Here is a 22,008-nt window from a genome sequence, read left to right on the forward strand (position 1 = left end):
GATACCATTTTGTTAAGAGAAAAACTGGGGCCTTACATTCTCAGCATGACTGAGAATCAGGCACGGAATTAGAGGACGATGCTGCTGCTGCTGCTGGTGGCCGATCTGGGGAAACTGAATGTACCCCAAGCGCCAAAATCCTCCCCCTCCCTCTGAGGAAATCTGCTTCCGGTATCTTCTGAGTAAATAAAATAATGCCCCCACCTGATAGCTGAGAGGTGGACGAAGTGACATTCTGCAACATATGCCTGTAGTGAGCATCCCTTCACCAGAGAGCCTGTGAAATGTGTGCAGTTGGTTTTCTATGAGCAGGCTAGGATCCCTGGGAGGCCTGGAAGCAGAGAGAAGAAAGGCACAGGAAGAATTAGGAAGGAAAGCAGGAAGCACATCTCACCCATTTCTTGATCTCTGGAGGGGCATGTTCTGTCCCCTATATAGTCTAGAAGATATCTATCAATTTCTGGCCAAGTCAAAAAAAAAAAAAAAAAAAAAGGGAGATTCAGAAGATCTCTGTGCCCCCTACTGCTCTGGGGGAGGAATTTTCACAATCTGTGAAGAGGTGATCATCCTCCCCTTTACTACCAGCAGCAGATTAGCAGATTTTTTTTTTTTTTTTTTTTGGCTTCCCCTGCCTTTCAGTAAGTGCTTTTGTAAAGTAACAGTAAAAGCTAACATGCAATAATATTTCAGAAGTTAATGGTGGGTGCTGAGGATTATGGAGCACTTCAATTTTTACTGTTGCTTTGCTAATAACTTTATCAAAATAATGAACACCAGAAAGTGGTATTGATTGGTAAGCAGAGTCAGATCCAGGACTCAGTACTGTGAACCTTTCCACCCGCATGGCTCCAGATGTACTCCCCAACGTCGGGTTGCAGTCAGATGATGACATCCTTTTTTTTAACAGATTAGATGCCTCTCCCAGAATCCCATGAGAAGTAATCTCAATATCAGCATCATCATTCCTCACTTTTGTGCAGCTTCATAGTTCTCAAACTTTGCCCCTCAAAAGCCCTCGGAGTCTGGAAGCCGGGTGCCAATATTCCAAGGCTAAAGACCAATAATTAGTCATTGTCAAAATAATAGAAATGTAATAGACATAATGTCAATACAGCAGATATGATTTTGTTTTATTTTAAGCTCCTTTGTCTATAAATGCTTATTAAGATTTTGACACATGATAGTGTTTGCCTAAAAATGAATATTGCCCAGTATCTATCTATCTAAACCATTTGTTGAATCCATCATAAAATCCTATTGATTCTACTTTGATGTAGCCAGCATTCAACTAGTTTTCATCATGGCCACACCTACTGCTTTGGTCTGAGCCACCAAAGATTACGGCACTGACCTCCCAAGAGGTCTGTTTGCTTCTGCTTTTGATACTACCTAGTCTATTTTCTACCCAGGAGCCAGAGTGAGCCTTTGAAAATGTAGGTCAGGTGATATGTCTTTTGCTAAAAACTCAGCAATGGTTCCCTATTTCACTACCGAGTAAGGCACAAATCTCTATCATGTCCTATGAGGCCCAGTGTGGCCTGGCCCTCTCTGACTTTGCCTACCCTTCTTCCTTTCATTCACAAGGCTCCATGCACTCTGGCCTGCTGGCTGTTTTTTCAACATGCCAGGTAAACTCGTACCCTAGAAGCCATACTCTATTTTTCTGCCCAGGATGGTTTGTTGCCAGATATCTGCTTGGCTGCAACCATTACTTCTTTCCATTTTTTTCTCAAATCTCATTTTCTCAGTTGCAATCACTCTGCTTTATACTGCTGTTTCCCTTTCCAACTCCCATTCCCTCTTTCCCAGGTCTACTTTCTCCCCATTTAACCTATTAGAATTACCATGCGAACAGCAATCTTGGCCTTTAACTCTTATTTCACAACTTCTAGTAAGTGCTCAAGAAACGTGTTGAATAAGTGTCTATTATGTGCCAAACTCTATGATATACGAGAACTAGCAAGACATATGTGCTGGCTTATAGTTTGGTGTTGAAGACATACGTACAATTAACAAGCAGATACAGAAAAAAGAAAGAACAAAATATCAAATGAATAATAATGGAAGAAATCATTAAGGCACCGTTAAGCTGAGTCTAACCATTTGTGTGTGTGTATTTGTGCATGTTTGTGTGTATTGCGTGTACATATAGTTGTGATCTCATTCTGCATCACATTGTTCTCTTTTCTGCCACTAAAATGGTTCCTCTACTGCAATTCAAAACATTAGTATTCATTGTGATCTCCAAGGAGCACTATGACTTTCAGGTGCTCCACACCTGAGGAAATTTAAGAACTTCTATTTGTGTGGTGATTTTCAAAGGGCGTTCACATGTATTTTTTTCAGCTAATTCTCAGAACAACCTTCAAAATTCAGGTCTTATGTATTTTCTTCTTTGATATGGTCTCCCTGTTTTGAGTTTCAAGCTTTAAGCAACAACATTGTTAGGTAATTTTGTAAATGAAGACACCTATAGGTTCTATGAGATTCCTTATATGTAGTCAGTAGTCCCGAGGCTACTAATCTGTGTTTATTTGCCTTTCTTTCAATTTCAGGCCACTATTATGAGTCTTTCTCTCAAAGTAAGATTAAATTCTGCAATAGTTGCTAGGAGTGGAAAAAGCGCATCTTAACATAAAATTTTGCTTTATTACTATGCAGTTAGCAGGACCCCAGACATTGGATCTTGTTGTCTTTCAATTTTGTGGACATTTATCCTGTACTTGTATAAAAGACAGGCTTTCAGCATTGTAGGAAATACAAAGGTGGATAAAACAGTACCTTGTTTCAAGAGCTTGTAGTTGAGGAGGGGTGTCAATGATGTCAGCACTAGTAGAATACTCTGTGCATACAAGGTTGCTTTGTATGTATGTATAATTTTTTTTAAAGATTTATTTATTTATTTATTTATTTATTTATGATAGACATAAAGAGAGAGAGAGAGAGGCAGAGACACAGGAGGAGGGAGAAGCAGGCTCCATGCCACGAGCCCGACGTGGGACTCGATCCCAGGACTCCAGGATTGCGCCCTGGGCCAAAGGCAGGCGCTAAACCGCTGAGCCACCCAGGGATCCCCTGTATGTATAATTTTTAAATCGACTTTCCATTTTTGAATAGATTTAGGTTTACAGAAAAGTCATGAAAATAATATAGAGACTTCCAATATATCCCACACCCAGTTTTCTCTCTTGTTAATACCTTACATTATGGTACCTATTATGTAGCTAATGAACCAACATTGATACATTATTATTAACTAAATTCCATGCTATATCAGATTTCTTATTTATTTGTATTTACTTATTTACTATCTTTTCTCTGTTCTAGTGTTCTAGACCCCATACAGAATGCATTACATTTAACCACCATGTTTCTTTAGGCTCCTCTTGGTTGCAACAGTTTCTCAGACTTTTCTTATTTTTGGTGACTTTGACAGTTTTGAGGAGTACTAGTCAGGTATTTTGAAGAAAGTCTCTCAACTGGGATTTGTATGATGCTTTCGTCCTTATTAGACTGAGGTTATGGGTTTGAAGGAAAAAGACCAAAGTGGTAAAGTACCACTTTTATCACATTATATCAAGAGTCACATACTCATGCAATCAACATGAGTTACTACTAATGATATTGATCTTGATCAATTGACTCAGATAATGTTTTTCAGGTTTCTCCACTGTAATTTCTGTGATTTTTATTTACCCTCTACTTTGAAATCAGAATTGTATAGAAGTTTTCCTGGACTTTCTGTTTTAAGTTTAGACTTTTCTATGCCTGAACCAACTCACCTTCCTCATATTTCCAAGATTTTCTATAGATCCTTTTGTCTTTTATTGTGGCCCAGATATTAGTTTGTTGTCACCCATGGAGAAATACAATTTTGGGAGTGGAGTGTGTTTTATTTTATTATTTTAAATTGGTGATTTGGGTTAGCCATGAAATTAAATTCCTTGGCTTACCAGCAATAAAGCTAAAAATTGCAAAAAGAAGACTTATGATTAATTTTGTGGATTTACAAAATTCCAAAATAAAAGTAGTTTAATTGCAAGTTAAAGATGTAATGCAGATGCAGTCGAATCTAAAAAAAACAAATGAATAAACAAACAAAAAGCAGAATCAGACCTATAGATACATAGAACTAATGGTTGCCAGAGGGGAATAGGGTGGGAAGTTGAGCAAAATGGGTGGGGGGAGAGGGAAATACAGCTTCCAGTTATGAAACCAATAAGGGGAATAAAAGGCACAGCATAAGGAATAGAGTTAATAATATTGTAATACTGATGTATAGCTACACTTGTGATGAACATAGCATAATGTATTTACTTGTCAAACTACTAAATTTTACACGTGAGACTTAACATCTTTTGTCAATTATACTAAAACTAACTAAATAAAATAAATAAAAAAGACCAGATACATACAAGTGGGAAAACGGAATTTTAGGAAAGAAATAAACAAAAATCACCTGTAAATATCATGAGACAATTACTGCTATTGATTGAATACCTTTAGCCATTTTTTTACATTTCTATATGTGTATATATTTATCCAGGTATCTATATATCTTCATTTTCTTTTGATTTAGGGGTATGATTTTATTTGTATAGTTTTGTATTTTTTTTTTACACTGAATTTTTTTCTCATTAAACTTTATTTTTAATAGGTCTCAAAATTCTGTGACAGATTTTTGGTCAAATGGTTTCCATTAAAAAGTACTGATTTTAAAAACTAACTTAAAATTGCTATAGAAAAAAAACAAATGATACATAAAACATCCTCTTTTCCCTGTAAGTTTTTACATTGCATTTTTATCATTGACGAGATTTTACCGTTTAACTTAATTGGCCAGTTGAGACAAGCAGTTCTAGACCTTCCACCACTGATTAAGACTGAGGTTGCAGTTATTAGAGATAATATTCATTTAGCCTACTGAGTTTTATGGGAAGACTTGATGACCTTACCAGCTCCAGCAACTTTTCTCTCCACAGATTTGATGATAACCACAGCAATGGTCCATTAGAAATAACAAATGGCCAAATGATCCTGAGAATAGTCAGAGAAGCTCTCATCATATAAGCTTTCCAAAAAGCATATCAACCATGACAACATCACCAGATCTCAAAAATTTAAGGCCATCTTCCAGCTTCTTACCAGAATGGTGATTGATCTTCTCCTTCAGCTCAACAAACTTTGCAAGCAACGTGAGCTGCGTGACAATCCAGCACAGGTTCATAGCCAGCACTGATTTGGTGTGGGTGATTCAGGGTAATCACCTGAGCAGTGAGGCCAGTTACTTTCATTGGTGGGTAATTTTTGTTATCACCACCCAACTGCAATGATGAACATTTCTGACAGACACATTCTGGACACTGAACTCCACACTCTCCCAAGGAAGAGCTTCATTTAAACTTCATGGTACAGGGTACCTGGGTGGCTTGGTGGTTGAACCTTCAGCTCAGGTCCTGATCCTGGAGTCCTGGGATTGAGTCCCACGTCAGGCTCCCCATGGGGAGCCAGCTTCTCCCTCTATGTCTCTGCTCTCTTTCTATGTCTCTTATGAATAAATAAGTAAAATCTTAAAAAAAATAAACTTTGTGGTACATTTTAACAGACTTTTCTTCAGTTGTAACATGGATGATAACAAAAATGACCATAATGCCATGTTTGAGAACACAGTCTCACAGAGACAGTAACAACATCACCAATTCTGTTGACATCCTAGAAGAACAAACCCAAGGGTTGTCAATTGGATGGATTGGTGGCAGAATACAATCCAGAGCTTCAAGCAGTATTGTTCCACTGGCATTGCCATCTTTACTGGTGACTTTCCATCACTTGAATCAAGCCATGTTTGTACTTGGCTCCAGCATGTTGTCACTATACCAACCAGAAACTGGCTCAAATGCTACTGTGTCTGGCCCGCAGCCAGTTTTCCAAATATAGGTGCTGATTTCCTTAATGATTTCCTTGAAATTTCTCTGGATGAAGAATGTCTCAGTGGAATCCATTTATTTTATTTTATTTATTTTATTTATTTTTTAAAGATTTTATTTATTTATTCATGAGAGATACAGAGAGAAGGAGGCAGAGACACAGGCAGAGGGAGAAGCAGGCTCCATGCAAGGGAGCCTGATGTGGGACTCGATCCCGGGTCTCCAGGACCACACCCTGGGCTGAAGGCAGACTCTTATCTGCTGAGCCACCCAAGTGTCCCGGGATCCTTTTTTTTTTTTTTTTAACACCAATAATTAGTTGTTTCACAGCTAGTGTGTAAGCCAGAAGTGCATGCTTATAGGTCTGACCATTTTCGGATATACCTGCTTCAAATTTTCCAGCACCAGCAACAACAATCAGGCAGAAAATTTTAGGCACAGCCTGATATGTATCTAGAATCATGTTTTTGATAAAGTACCTGTATCCTGGGGCATCAATGACAAAAACATAATACTTACTGGTCTCAATTTTCCACATGGAGTTATCAATGGTGATCCCGTGCTCACATTCAGCTTTCAGCTTATCCAAAACCCAGGCATAGTTGAAGGAACCCTCTCCCATGTCAGTAGCCTTCTTCTCAAATTTTTCAATTTTTTTTTTTCAGTCTCCTCACATTTGTAGATCAGATGGCCATAGTGGTGGGCTTGCCTGGATCTACATGTCTAATGATGTTGATGTTAATTTCTTTCCCTGTTTTGGCTTAGATTTAGCAGTAGTTTTCATGATATCTGTGTTCTGGAAGCAAACTCATCAAAAAAGGTACACTAGGGCAGCCCGGTGGTTCAGTGGTTTAGTGCCACCTTCAGCCCAGGGCCTGATCCTAGAGACCTGGGATCGAGTCCCACGTCAGGCTCCCTGCATGGAGTCTGCTTCTCCCTCTACCTGTGTCTCTGCCTCTCTGTCTTTCTCTGTGTCTCTCATGAATAAATAAATAAAATCTTTAAAAAAAAAAAAAGGTACACTAAAATTATATATGGAGGATTTATTTCCCTCTGTTAATTAAGTTAAAAATGACTAATTCTAGTAGAAGCATTTAATCATATTCTTAGTGTTGGCAATTTTATTTAGGGAATTTATAATAATATAATTATAATTTATAATTCATAATTATTTCCTCTGTCAATTCTCTGATGAGCATCTTTGATGCATCTTTTAAATAATCTTTGTATTTTATGTTATTTCCTTATGATAGTATCTATGTCAAGCTCATTAGAATTCACATTCTTGATGGTGGGATGGAATGTATACCATATGACCACAGAATTTGCCATCTCCCTTTTCTGAAAATCAAGGCAACTAGTCTTGTGCCTCTGAAGGAACAGAATCTGACATAATGTTCTTCTACCTCTAAGATTACATGATTTTATGATTAGCTACTCTTAGAAATCCTTTCTAAAGGATTGTAATATTTTATATATGTATATATATTATATATAAACATGCTTCAATATGGACAGTATAACTTAGACTAGGCCTATTGAAATTAAAATTAAAATGTCATTAGAAATTGGATAAATTGTTAAGCTTAATATTTTAATTGACATGTTCAATATCATTCACTCAGGAAAAAATAAGTGAAATCCAGAACACCATCTTGAGGCGGTAAGTAGAACTTGAACATGAGCTGATGTGATTCAGTTAGATTCTATAAATATAGTGGAATAAGGCATATATTATGAAGTAGCAAAGTTAATAGCACATTTCACATCAAGCTCTAAAAGGCAAGCATTGGAAATATGAAGTGATTCTCCCAGTATAGTTCATGTGGTTTTAGTCTTAACTGCTATTGTGGTGAGATTAATTTCAATCATATTATTGATCTGAGATATAGAGAATTTGGATAGGTTCCAGAGGAAATGAGAATAAAAATGAAAATGATTAGAGGGTTGATTGGGAAAAATTGAACTCATTGGGATTACTGAGTTTGGAAGCAGGCTAAGGAGAGACTTAATGACGGTTTCTGACCGTAGAGGTAACACTAGTATGATTAACTATGTGTAACCGGTTTCAACTTCTACGAGGGAAAAGGCACATTTACACGAATATGGATTTATTTTGGTCATTGAGAAGATGTAATAAGCTAGTGGACAGCTGCAATTTGTTATCAACTGTAGGATGCATTGTAGTCAGGAGAAAGAAGGCTCATAGTTTGCAAGGGGAGGACCCATGGAATGGATGAAATTGCAGAACAGAACAGTGTGCAGAAGGAAGTGATATCACTGCTTACCACTTTAGATGATGCCTCTTTACAACTGGCTAGGGGGCTACTGAATATGGGCCATAGTCCTCTTTGTTATTCTGTGCTTATTGTACATTAGCAGGAGTTGACTGGAATCAATTCCCTTTGCTTATATGAATGGCATCTGTGAGCTTCAACATAATACTTTTAGCTCATATAATATAAATGCAAAGTATGTATCTCTGTAAGTCACAGTGATTGAGAAGGAAGGCTTACTTTCCTCCAGTATAACAAATTACTCCTCTGGAGTATGTTAAACACTTTTGGGAACTTATTTTGGTCATTGGATCAATAAATCACTATTTGAAAAATTAATGCCTTAAATTATATAGTAAGTTCTAGTTGGTGAGTTTACACAGATCTGAAACTTGGAGTAGGGGTATTGTGCATTCCTCAGGAGGAATAGAATTGAGTATTATATGGTTAAAGAATGGTGTTGACAATGCAGATTTTTTTAGTAGTCAGGGACCCATTTTGTCTGGTATTTAGCTTAGGGCAGGGACAGCTCCTCATGTGGTCCCTTATCTTTTCTCATTGCTCTCTGACTCTAACTATAACCCTTCCACTCAGACTCTGTTCTTGGATTCTGCTTGTTTCTCTCCTCCTTTGAACTTTCATTAAATTTGTCTACTGAATTCTTCTCTTGAAACAACATAGTATAACATTAAGACTGTGTTTTTGAGGCCTTAGACATGGATTTGAAAGCAGCTCCATCTCTTTCCAAATTTGGAACTTTCACCGAGTTTCTTAACCTCTCTGAGATGCAGTTTCCAGCACCTGTGAAATTAACATGATAATATCTATAATGCAGGGGTACTGAAAGGATTAAATGCAGTAACATTTATAACAGATTTATATGAAATGTGTGACACACATTAAAATGAAAAATTTCTAGGAAATATCATTCAATAAATATTTGTTGAGCATTTATTATGTTACAGCTTTGTGCACAATAGTGTACAGTAGTTTGAGCTGAATAAAGAGTTAATAATAATGATGATACAGAATAGTTCTCTTATATTCATGGAGCTTACAGTAGATTATGATTCACCATTGATTCAATAACAGCTTTACAAGGAAAAAGCTACATTAAACTATGTATTAATTTTAAGGTACACCATGGTTTCAGTGATATATAAGAGGGGAAAATGTATAAAAATTTTGCATAATTATTGTCCCAATCCCAATGTAAAACTGAACAGTTTCTGAACACTGGTCATTATTTTGAATTTTTCTTTGTTTATATTTATTCTATTCTCCAGCCAACCTATTTCTCCTCAGTTGTTCTCATAGGCTCTACCCAATCCTGTGGCTGTTGGTCAGGGGAACATTAGGGTTCTGCTTCTGTCTTTACCTCCCATTGTTTTGCTAATGGCGGGGGGCTTTGCCTGAAAATTCCAGTCTTGGTGAAGTCTCACATTTAAGGAATCACAGTTAAGTGACCAAAAGTAATTTCATACAGTTCCAGTGATCACTTCTTGCTTCCTCCCTTGCAGAATGTCAAAGAATATCCAATCCTTCATCCTCTGTACCGCATGTCTTCACACCCCATTCCTTTCTTCTGTGTCTTTCAACCTCCTCAACCTCTCCAAAACCTCTTTTTCCATCACTCACATTCTGAACATTCTTCTTAATATTCATTCACCTCTGTGATTAAAATCAGAGAAGAAGAAAATGCCAAAGAGGCAAAGCCAGGATTTTTCCTAACTGGTGGTAAGAGGGGGTTGAGGCTATGAATCTTTATTCATTTTTAATAATTTTGTTTCTGTTATGCAGTTACAACTTCTTGCTACTCTCACCTAAGGATTGAGCAGAATGAAGCATATCAGTGCTAAGGGGTGAGGACGGGATCAGTTGAAAGAGTGGAGAACTCATAGATTTGGTTCTTGCAAATGCCTAACTCCTCTTGGGCACATTTCTGTAACCTTGGCAATTGGGTGTCCTTCACTGTTTCCCATGTAGACTTTAGGGACAATCCTGGGCTTGGGTAGGAGCAACATATAAACCCTATAGAAGCTGTTCATTGGTTCAATATGAATTTAGTTTCACTGTTGGTTCCCTTGATATTTGAGTCCCATTTCTCTGGTAACACTACGTCTGATATTCCAGGTACCACTGATTAAGTTGTAAGTGCCAATTCTTAATGACTTTTCAGGACATTTAGGGTTAACACATTAGCCATAAAACAATCACTCAATAATGTGCAAGGCTAGCAAAAAAACCCCAAGAGTGAGTATTGATATTACAAATATCTATAACTTACTTTAATAATTTACCTTGGCACTACTATTTTGCTATCTTGTAATTTATCATATGTGCTTATTGATCTTTAGTTATAGGATTTTTTAAAATAGAGGATGTCAGCATATTGGATTTACCTTATCAGAATAAATACTGAATTTTGGAGGAATTGGGCTTTTAGGTCTGGGACAGTATACTTTAGGGAATACTGCTTCAGATTTGTTTCATGTACCTTATATGCTCCACATAGAAAGAAAAGCTGCAAAATATACAGTAAATTAAGACAATGATATTATTGGGTTAAATCATAACTTAATTATTCAGTTACTTGAGGCTACATAATCATTGAGCCATATCTTTTGATAATGTTCCTTTAGACTCTGGGAGTAACCAAATTTAGAATAATGTGTTGTCATGCAACTTCTAAGATACATTTTGTGTGCTGGTTGGTTAGCAATGCCTCAGAGATTACCGTTTGTGTACATTTCATTAATTATTTTACTTCAAACATGATGAAAGTATTTTTAAAAAATTTAGTTGAGATCTAAAACAAAACCAGATATAATTAGGGACTTAGAGCCACAGAGGATTTGTTTCAGGAACAAAACTGTTTTCATGGAGTTACAAAGTGTATCTGAAGTTTATAAGTTAGTTAAAATTATCAAGTATTTGTAAAGTTACTGTATTTAAAATATGCTAAACATTTTGTAGAGACTTTCAGACATTTGGTATAAGAGAAAGTTAGGTTTAAAGATAGCCAAATGTTGAAAATGGAAGTGCTAGTTATTCCATAGCTGCCACTCCAAGTCTCACTGCATAATTATGCTAGAGTTGTTATATGTTCTCTGGAGGATCCAATTCAGCAATGTATATCTTACCTCTAGATTTATTTCCCCAGCCCTTAAGCCATGGGGATCATGAGTAATCACCTATTTACTTATATTATCATGCTGCACATCTAGCCATAGTATTTGCATGGCATTATCAGGGACAATGAATATTTCCTCATAGTTTGGATTTTTCCAAGCAAACAAACAGAATCATTTTTTATCCATAAACTATATCTAGATAAATTATCAACAGTTGCATAGAGATAACTGCGTAATAAATTCATGGTTCAAATTAATGAATATGGTTATAGCCATGGTTAATTGAGACTGGTGTTAGAACTCATGCTTCCTTTCATTTACAATTTTTACAAGTACAACAAAAAATTGCATGTTAAAACAACATATTAGAACTATGAGCCAATCTATAATGAATAGTGATAGTGTTTTAAGGACAAGACTAGAAAAAATAAAGACACCTAAAAACAATTGTATGCTTTCTTATTAATCATCAACATTAAGAATCACTGCTTAAAATAATTCTAGTTTTACTTCTCAGGTTGAGTAAGATAATTAACTTTCAAAATTTTACAAGAATAAAAAGCCATTTTTGTGAAGACATAGCTCTGATACTTGAGGACCTCTGTGTGGTTTCTTTTTTACTCTTTTAATCATTTCACTGTGCAAATTGGCATTCAGTTCTCTTATGTTCTTGTTTCTCAGGAGAAAGAATCCATGTAGATTTCCCAACTTGGATCCTCTATTTGCGGCAAAGTATAAAGTGAGAGGAAACTTTAAGAAGGTCTCTTTTCCAAACAAAATTATCTTCCATCCCATGTCATTCATCCTGTCCAATTGCCCATTCTCAGAACTAATATTACTAGGAGGTAAATATCCAAATTTAGATTTTTATTATTTTTTAGATCTTTATTATTAGTATTCGATTTCATTTTCCATTTCTAGCCAAAGGTTATGGGAGATGCATTTTGTTCTCTTCTTCGCAGTACATTTTTATCAAGAAATGAAATGTGTTTTTTATATTTTAGGGCCTACTTTAGATTCTACCTGTTTCTTGAAGATTTCCTTGATAATTCTAGCATGGCATACTCCCTTTTATAAAATCTTCTATTTATTATTTTCATTATGCATTTGGGATCCTGACTACTGGGAGTACCCTGATTTTTTGTGGATCTTTGAATCTGCACATGGAAGTTGAGTATTGAAAGGTGACTCTATGTTGAAAGGATGAGATGTACTTTTGTTCACAGATTGCTAACTACATTATAAAATCTCATTACATCTTATGTTTTAGAGATAATTTCCAATGATATATACTGAGACTTCCTTGACTTTTTAAATTTTATTCTTTTGAGATATAATTAAATATGTAATTGATAATCTAAGGCCCAATAGGTATCTGATTAGGCCCAAGTATATCTATTACCATTAATATTTTCTCAATTGTATTAAAATTATGAAATAACTGGTAACAGCATTTTCACTTCTATTAACAAACTAGTTTTATATTATATTGATAGATGTCCAATACATAATAATTCATTCTTGACTTATTAAAATCTAATACAAATTATTACTTTTATCCCAAACCTGATAATGCTTGAACCTCAGGACCTTTAAGCTCTATTTATTCCCTCTTTTAAGTAATTTTTGCTAGTATTTTATTTCTACATGTATTACAACTGGAAAAGACAGTATAATTTTGTATAGTTAATATTCCTTCAAAATGACCCAATAATATTTTTCTTTCTTTTCTGCTTTGTCAAGTTTTCAACTGGGATGATTTTTTGTCTGAAGAATTCCCTTTAGATTTTCTTTTAGTGTGGGTTCTCTAGCACACACACACACACAAAAAAAAAAAAAAAAAAGGAAAAGAAAAGAAAAAGAATTTTTATCTAAAAATGGCTTTATTTTACCTTCATTTTTGAAGTAAATTTTTTATTACATATAGAATCTTAAGTTGGCAGTTATCCTTTCCACACTTAGAAGTGATATTCTATTGTTCCTGGTATGCACTCATTCTGTTGAGAATTTAGTTCCCATTCGTATAGTTACTACTTTAAAAGTAATGTTTTTAAAAACTCTCTCTCACTTCTTAGGATTTCCTTTTTATCCTTGATATTCTGCATGTTTTTCTGCCTTTGAATTCCTCATTAGAATATTCAATCATTTTCTCTTCAAATATCATTCCTGCCTTATTCTTTCACTTTTCCTTTTGGGCCTTCAACTATCAGTGCCTTTGACATGTTCCCATGTGTCTATCTTACTGTCCAATGTTTTTCATTTTACTAATCCTGCTGTCTCCAATCTTCTGTTAAATCCATCTAACATAGTTATTACTTTCAGATACATTTGTCTTCTTTTCCTGTGATATTTCCTAGTCTCTTCTTATTTCTAATTTTTAAAAATTATGTACTAGACATTGTGTACCAAAGAGCTTTAGAGAATCTGGGATGTTATATTGCACCAGTCATGGTTTCTCTCTTCCCATGTTCCACAGATGAGATTAACAGCAGATCATCTCAATTCAACAAGAAATTGAGCTGGGTCAAAACTTGGTTGTAGGATTAGAAAGACTCACACTATTCTTGTTCATCCTCTACTCTAGGCATGTCCCTCATGAGACATGTATTAAGTGTCTTTCCTGTAAGTCTTCTCAGTTCTAAAGACTTTAGGAATGTAGATCTGCCTTTCACAAATTCTCACCCAAGTTCTTTAGCTTCCTGTGCAATGAGCTTTCAAATATGATAAATGTCTCTAGGGTCAGTGGGATTTAGAAAGAAAAAGTAGCAGTAGCAGCAGATTTCACTCTCTCTTCTAGAAAATATGGCCCAGCTAACCAGATGCCCACAGTGGAATTCAGCAGTGGAACTTAGGAAATATTTCTATGAGTAAACTGGATGCCTTTCAAGTTTTTAGTTTGCTATTCAACTCATAGAAACATTCAGAATGTCATTTGAACAAATACCTGGGTACCCTGTGACCTAATCAAGTTGACACATATAATTTATCATACTATTATTAAATGCATAACACTATATTTTATTATTAATGGTTTTTTAATATATACATATGTGACATATAATTTATTAAAGACCATTATTATGTGAACTACTTAACTTGGCATCCCAGGCCATACAATATATTGTATATACTCAATTCATTTTGTTAATAATGAAAAATGTCCAATTCAAATACCAACTGTTTCATGTAGAAATATAAACACACTTTAGAATTATTCTGCCTGTTTTAAAGTCTTACTTCTATCACTACTAACTTTGTGTTTCTAGGTATCAATTACTTTATTTAGAAAATGCTAAATATAATAGGTATCTCATTAGGTTGCTATGAAGATTAAATAAGATAATGACTAACCAGTGACTGATAGAAACTCAATAGTATGTATAAAGTATCATCATCATCATCATCATCATTGTTATTGTTGTTGTAGTCATTTCTAATTTTGAGCCATATTTCTCATTCCAATGAGATATGATTTGCTACTTTCAAACTTCTTAACCATATTCATGCACTTCTATACTGGCTTTAACTTAGCCTGAAATTATAGCTCTTTGGATATATGATTTATCACTGAATATCTAATTTTAAGGTTTTTTATTTTCTTGACCAGAGATTGGGCAACACTAATCGTCATCATCACCACTCTCATCACTGTCATCGTCATCATCATCATCATCATCATCATCGTTTGTAGTGGCTAATACATAGCAAGCATTATTTGTTGAATAAATGAATGCATGAATGCATAAAAATGAAACAATACCCTCTGTATCTGCTAAGAGAGCAAAATCATGAAATATTGCTTTACACAATATATTTAGCATCTGAATTTATGTTTGTTTTAGTTTTATTCAGAGTGATATTACTACAGTAATTATATAGGACCAATAAGAGAGATAAAAGGTTGACTTAACACTTAAATGATTTATTAATGCCAGTGAAAGCCAAATATCATCATGGCATATAATAGGAAGATCAGTTTTTCATTAGTTTAAATAAGGAAGAGTGATGAAGAATTGAATCACCACAAGACACAGAATAGTTAGGCATAACAAACACAACAGAATCTGTGTCATGGGCATCTGGGTTTTGAATGGAGACTCATTTTCAACAAAACACTATTATCTATCACATTAAAATTTTAATTTGACTTTTATTAGTTTGTTTGTATTTATTTTATAGACGGTTTTGTTTTTTAAGTTGTACCCAAATTAGTACATGTAAGAATATATATTTAAGTTCATAGTTTTAACATGTATCAATATTTAAGTGATATGATAAAAGAATTTCACACGGGATTTATAATACTGTTTTCCTTTATTTTATTTTTTTAGAAGATTTCTTCTTTATTCTTTTTAAAGATTTTATTTGTTTATTCATGAGAGACACAGAGAGAGAGGCAGAGACACAGGCAGAGGGAGAAGCAGGCTCCATGCAGGAAGCCTGACGTGAGACTCGATCCCGGAACTCTAGGATCATGCCCTGGGCTGAAGGTGGCACTAAACCACTGAGCCACCAGGGCTGCCCCACAGTTTTCCTTTGAAAGGAGACCATGCCTTACTCAAATTTTGTAAGCATCCTATGACCCAAGTAATTATTCAGTAGCACTCCATTTGAGCACAGCTTGTTAGCCTATAGATTTGGATGTATGTGCCCTCAGAAACATTACAGCAACATACCAAAGCCCAATATATCACAGTTAATCTGTGATGCAGGCATCAGTCCAGCTGGTACGTTCTACTGCTGTGAGCACTTCACTCTATAAGTGGTGATTTATTTGGCATTCAGATTGAGATCCTGTGTGGAAATAACAAATTAGACTGAAGTTCTAAGTTGCCCAATTCCCCTCCTAAGAGTCACCATGTGAAGATGCACAGTCTTGGGCCTGAGACATTTGGTAATTGCCTGTTTCTTTACCTCTTTCTACATTTGTATAAACTCTCTTGAATAAATAATGAATCACTTCTTTTTTCTCCTACTCCAACAACTAAGTCTCATAATTAGAATTTGCGACTTCTTTTAATACATTCAATTATCTGCTGATTCAAGCATCTTCAGGTCAAATGCATTAGAAAACAGCTAATTATGCCCTTTCCCATGGGTAGAAAAATCTTTAAATTTAATTAAAAGACCTTAACTCCACTCTTTCACATTAGGGTCTACCTCCCAATGGATTTTCTACAGGGTGACTTAAAGAACCAAACTCAATATTAAAATTAGAAGCAGCTATTACTTATTATTCCTTCTTTAAAACAGAGTTATTTCTGGTTGAAGGATACTTTTTTTTGAAGGATACTTTTATCATTAATTTCATTCTCTCAGTTTTGCTTCTGTATTCACTCTTAAAAGCACAGATTAATTGAGAAACTTGCTTGACAGTTTTAAAGTTGTTTATTTTCTATATGTTGTGCCAGTAAAGCACCTTACTGTAGTCTAAGCATAGACTACCGTTTCTCAGCCTCAATATTCTCTTTGGCAAACTAATCATCACATAAGCAAAGGTGGCAGAAAAAAAAATCTTAAAAGAAGAAAAATGTTAAGCGCCAGATCTGAGCCATGCAAGGTTCAAATATACAGGATGTTCTGACTTTTATGAGAGGAAGCCACAAAGATATTTTTTCTACTTTCCTTTTCTAAATTGGAAAATTGGAATAGAGAGCTATCTTGGTTTAATATCTTCTAGGAAAGCATAAAAATCAAGGCAAATCATGTGTTTTTTCTTTAGTTTCATGAGTTTTACTTTTTTCCCTTGACTTAGAACAAACTTGTTTTCTATTAAAAACTAGCCTTACATGAAAAGAGAAATCCAGATGTTGAAAGCAAAAAAAAAAAAATCTGGAAAGAAGAAATTATGCATTATTCTTAGGTGAGTTTCTTCCTCTCATCTATTTTCTATCTTCCTTTTTCTTCCATTTTTCCTCCCTTTCTTTTCTTCTTTCCTCCCTCCTTTTCCTTCTCCCTCAGATATTCTTTTTTTTCCCATTTTCTTCTTGTTGGGCTAAGTAGTTCTAGAAGACATTTAATTTTGTTGACAACATATTGATACTTTAAGATGCCTGTGATAAGTCAGACCTACTTCCACTCCCACTCCTTGCTTGTTTGAATCAGAGTCATAGGAGAATAATTAATGATACTAATTGCTCTTACTTGTTCAACAAGTAGTAACTGGGGAATCACTGGAGATTTTTAAGCAGAGAACTGCATCCAGAAAAGTGATCTTTTAGAAAGATTAATCTATGGGTCAATGGTGAGTAGCAAGAATTAGCATTAGGGGGTGGTATACTCATTCATAGGGTATATAATTCTCAGACAGAAGGTGTTAAGGATTTTGAATAGCCAAACATTGTGAAAATGGAAAGGACTTCATATTGAAACACATTGAGGAAGAATAATTAACCAGTGATAGGTTAGATATAAAAAATAAAGAATAGAGGTAAGCCAAAGATTGTCAGCTTTCAAGCCTGAATGACTATAGAAAATGGAAGTGTTATAAATGGAAGCTGATCATGAGAGCTGACTGGGTGAAAAATGTAAATTCACTTTTAGGCATATTGTCATTGAACGTTATGAAGCTACTTGTAAGTGGAAGTGATCAAGTCAATTGGAGAAAATTTGGAGAAAATGTAGAAATTGAGAGAGAAAGAGAGGGAGAGAGAGAAAAAACACCTCAGGGATTTGCTGACATAAACTCCCTGAACCTCTTGTTACTTTACCCATTAGTTTATCTGCATGTATACTAAAATCTTATTAATCTGCCTTTGTGTTATTGGAAAGAATAATTTTAACACAGAAATGTGCAATTTATAATTCCTTACCTGTTTTCTTTTTCTCTTTTTAAAAGATTTTATTTATTCCTGAGAGACGTGGAAAGAGGCAGAGAGAGAAGCAGGTTCCCTGTGGGAACCCTGTGGGACTTGATCCCAGGACCCCAGGATCACTACCTAAGCCAAAGGCAGATGCTCAACCACTGAGCCACCCAGGTGCCCTCCTTACCTGTTTTCTAAGGCAGGTCAATCCTAGTAACCAGACGATCTTTTGCAAACTTAAAGATTTTATTAAAAGAGAACTTGTTTGGTGGGAGAAAACATGTGTGTAAGAAATGGTACTTGCTATAGAAGGCCAGGAAGGAAGGAAGTGCATATGACTGTGGTCCAGGGAGCTATGGAAGCTATGGAAGCTATTGTGAGACAGAGAAGTAATCATAGTAAGTAATCATAGACAAGCAAGTGACCTTGGGGCTAGACATAGAAATATCTAATGATTAAATTTTTGGTGAAGTGCTGCATACATGTTATATTACAACTACTCCATAGGTACTCCCATAACCCCTATGGATTTTGAATATGTATTTCTTATTACCCCAAGTAGTACAGAGTTTTTCATATGAAAAGAAAAGTATTATGAATCTTGCTCTATGGTTATGATAGAACGGGAAGCATAGGCTATATACAGGGGGGTCAATCCATGTGGTTGATATTTGTGTTTGTATGAAGGTGTAGTGGTATGTGTGTGTGTGTGTGTGTGTGTGTGTGTGTGTGTGTTAGAGAGGGAGAGGGAGAGGAAGAGAGGAAGAATGAATTAGGAACTGAATGTCCAGAGGGGCCACTTACTGAGGAGTAGGTTGATGTCAATGTTGCTCAGAAGAAGTTGGAGATCCTAGATGGGGAGTCTAGGAAGTAAAGTTGGCCCCTTTAGCAATGATAAGTGCAAGCCTAGTGGTATAGAATGGGCATGCTGAAAAAGAGTTGAAAAAATTGAGATAGACTTCCATGATCACAAGTGAATTCTATGATCAGAAGTATGTGAAACCACCCTACCATGTTGCTGGGCTTTTATAGAAAACAAATTTTGCATAAAAAAGGGAGAGCCTCAGGAACCAGAAAAAGACTGTTTTCTTATCAACCAAGAGCTTTAACCTTAGGTTAATGGAAAATATATGAAAAGAGTGAAAGAGGAATCTAAAAGTTTAGGCTCTGCTAGAGCTTCTTTCCTAATGTGAAAGAGTCTGAGATTCCCTCAGATTTTAAAATTCCTGGCTATGCTTTGTAGTATTAGTCCCTGTAGATAATCAAAATTTAAAATAGAAGAGATGAGACTCTGTGTACTGAGACTGTAATCTTCAGAAAAGAAACACATATGATCCTATGGTGTTCACAGAGACCTAGATGTTACCGAAGTCACAAAGGGACCCAGCAGGATGTTGCTGCCCAGGGGAAGCTGAGGACCTATGGTCAGATCTATGCAGTAGAAGGTAGAGGGAGAACTGAAAACCAGTGTTTTAAGACATTTTCTGATAACTAAACCAGGTCCAGAAAGCCCATAATATTTCAAAGAGACATTGAGGTTTGAGGATTACCAACTTAGGTTAGACAGTGCTTAAGTCTGTGAGAAGGTGAGTGAGGGTAGGATCAGAAAACAGCCATGATACTCACTACCTAAACATGCCACGTGCTCTTATGCCTCTACATGGCTGGTCCCTCAATCTGGAATTTCCACTCTCCTCTTAACCACCTATGGAATAACTTAATGCTGGTATATTTTGAATGAGGCATCCTGGGGGAAAAGCTCCCTAATGAAAAGGGGAGTAATTGTCAGAGAAAACTGCAATAATACCACTCTTTATAAAACCTAATTTTTGAGGCACAGCGCTATTCTTTACAACTGTAAGAGACCAATACCTTTATCCTTATTTCACTAATGAAAAATAACTCGCCAAAAGTCTCACAGTTGTAATAGGCAATGTCACTATTTTAATCTAAATTTCTCATTTTGTTCTTGACCATTAAGCTCTTAGGAAATCCCTTGTTCTTGACCATTAAGCTCTTAGGAAATCCCTTCTCTTCTCAAATATGTTGGTGAATATATGAAATAAGAAATGTTTAAACTAATCACAATGGTATTGATCAGTTTGGGCATTCTCTCACTTGGCTCATGTTGCTGGAAACATAACGCACAATCTGGTTGGGTGTTAGGAGAGGCTGGAGGCGGCAGCAAATAGTGATGGTTTTATTATCTCACCAGACATTTAGCACAGTTTTTCATTCCCTTACTCAAATAATTCCAAATGTTCCACCCTATATTTAAGCTACAATTCAAGTCAGTTTATCATCCAAGAGTTTTTGTAATTTGGTTTTTCCTTATTAATCCAAATTTATTCAATTCATTTCAAAATCCACAGATATTTATGGAGAGCTATAAGTGTGCCAGGCACGACAGTGGGGAAGAGAAACAAAGATGAAATAAACACATTTCTCCAGAGTCCCATGGACTTGTTTGCATTTGAAGGTAATATTCTAAGCACTTATATTGAAGGCATACTCCAAGTATGATCAAAACAGAGACAAAAATGATAAACTTCCTGAAAAGGTAGGGTAAGTTTATAAAGAATGTCAAATTTGAGTTAGGTATTGAAATATGAGCAGACATTTATGGGGCAGAGAAAAAATAGAAGGATATTTCAAGGAGCAGGACAAAGCATAAGAGAATGAAGCAGTATGGTGTGTGTTTGAATAACAGGAAGGAGCTCAGTGAAGGACTAACCAGTTATGTACATGGAGGAGAGCGTAGAAGGCTTGAAATGTAGCATGGGGCTATATTATGAAGGTTCTTGCAGCCATGCTAAGGATTAGACGATGATTATGGTTTTGGTGTATATTTTTTAATTAACTTTTTTTTAAGCATTTACTCTCAGATATGTGCATGACAAATCTAGAGTTTTAATTTGCCCAAGTCCAAGATCACTTGGGGAAAAATGTTTCCATTCTATGTGCAAAGTAATAGGCTAGGCACCAAGGGATACCCAAAAAAAAAAAAAAAACCACAGATTCACTGTGTGAGTGGCAGACAAAATAACTTTTGAAGAACCTTAGAGAACAAACTGGTCTGGCTGCAGCAGGGAAGGAATGCCATTCTGCCAGGATCTGTCTCTGCTCTGCCTACTCCGCTAGAATCCCTTTTACCCATATACTCAGTGCATCTGTATAGAGCAATCCACATTGCAGTTAGAGCCAAAAAGAAATTCTCTTCTCCCTGTTTCCTAAGATGATTAATTTTGCACATCTTTAAACTTGAGATGAGTACTTATGATTTTCTCTCCCAGGTTTTCTGAGAGGAAAAAAACAAATTACATTGTGACTTCTGGGTAGGGAAATACTGTTTTTAAAAAGCTCACTCTTATAGGGAATGTAAAGATGAAGAGAAGGGACACTTTCTCCTTTTCCTTGTAGAGTATTTTAATCTAACCATATTCTCCTTCATTGTACTCCAACACGCCATGCCAGTCCCTGACCCCAGGCTGGTCCTTTTCTCATGTTGTTCATTCTGCCTGTGGAGGGAAGAGAACCTCTCCCTCTTCACTTCCAAATGTAATCTCTCCTTCAGGCACAAGCAAGTTCTGACTCCTCCATGAGGTGTATTAGGTCATATTATTCAGCAGCAAGCCTTTTGACAAGGATTCTCAAGCAAGTGGTTTATTAAGAACTGTTCTCAGGAAAGAACGTAGGAACTTCTGATTCTCTGTTCCTGTAGGCAAAGCTGCTCCAGTAGCCCAAGGCTTGTGCTCCAAAGACAGATGCAGGTGGAAACTATTAGAAGTAAAGCACAGAGAAGCTGGAGTTTGGATCTTGACGTCTAGGAAGACTTTCAAACCAATTCACCGTCTTGAGATTCCTTCAT

The 22,008-nt window shown here is 35.8% G+C and overlaps 1 long non-coding RNA gene across 4 annotated transcripts in view; it reads right to left on the bottom strand.

The window, feature by feature from the left end:
• The window catches only part of LOC144303655 (uncharacterized), a 100,650-nt gene that overhangs the window by 40,922 nt on the left and 37,720 nt on the right, over positions 1–22,008 (bottom strand). For all 4 annotated transcript variants that reach the window (XR_013370644.1, XR_013370643.1, XR_013370646.1 and 1 more), the window contains one exon: positions 205–331. This is a non-coding gene — a long non-coding RNA (uncharacterized LOC144303655). The remainder of the gene's footprint in view (positions 1–204; positions 332–22,008) is intronic.

The sequence above is a fragment of the Canis aureus genome, chromosome 32, assembly GCF_053574225.1.
Source record: "Canis aureus isolate CA01 chromosome 32, VMU_Caureus_v.1.0, whole genome shotgun sequence".
NCBI classification, from domain to species: domain Eukaryota; kingdom Metazoa; phylum Chordata; class Mammalia; order Carnivora; family Canidae; genus Canis; species Canis aureus.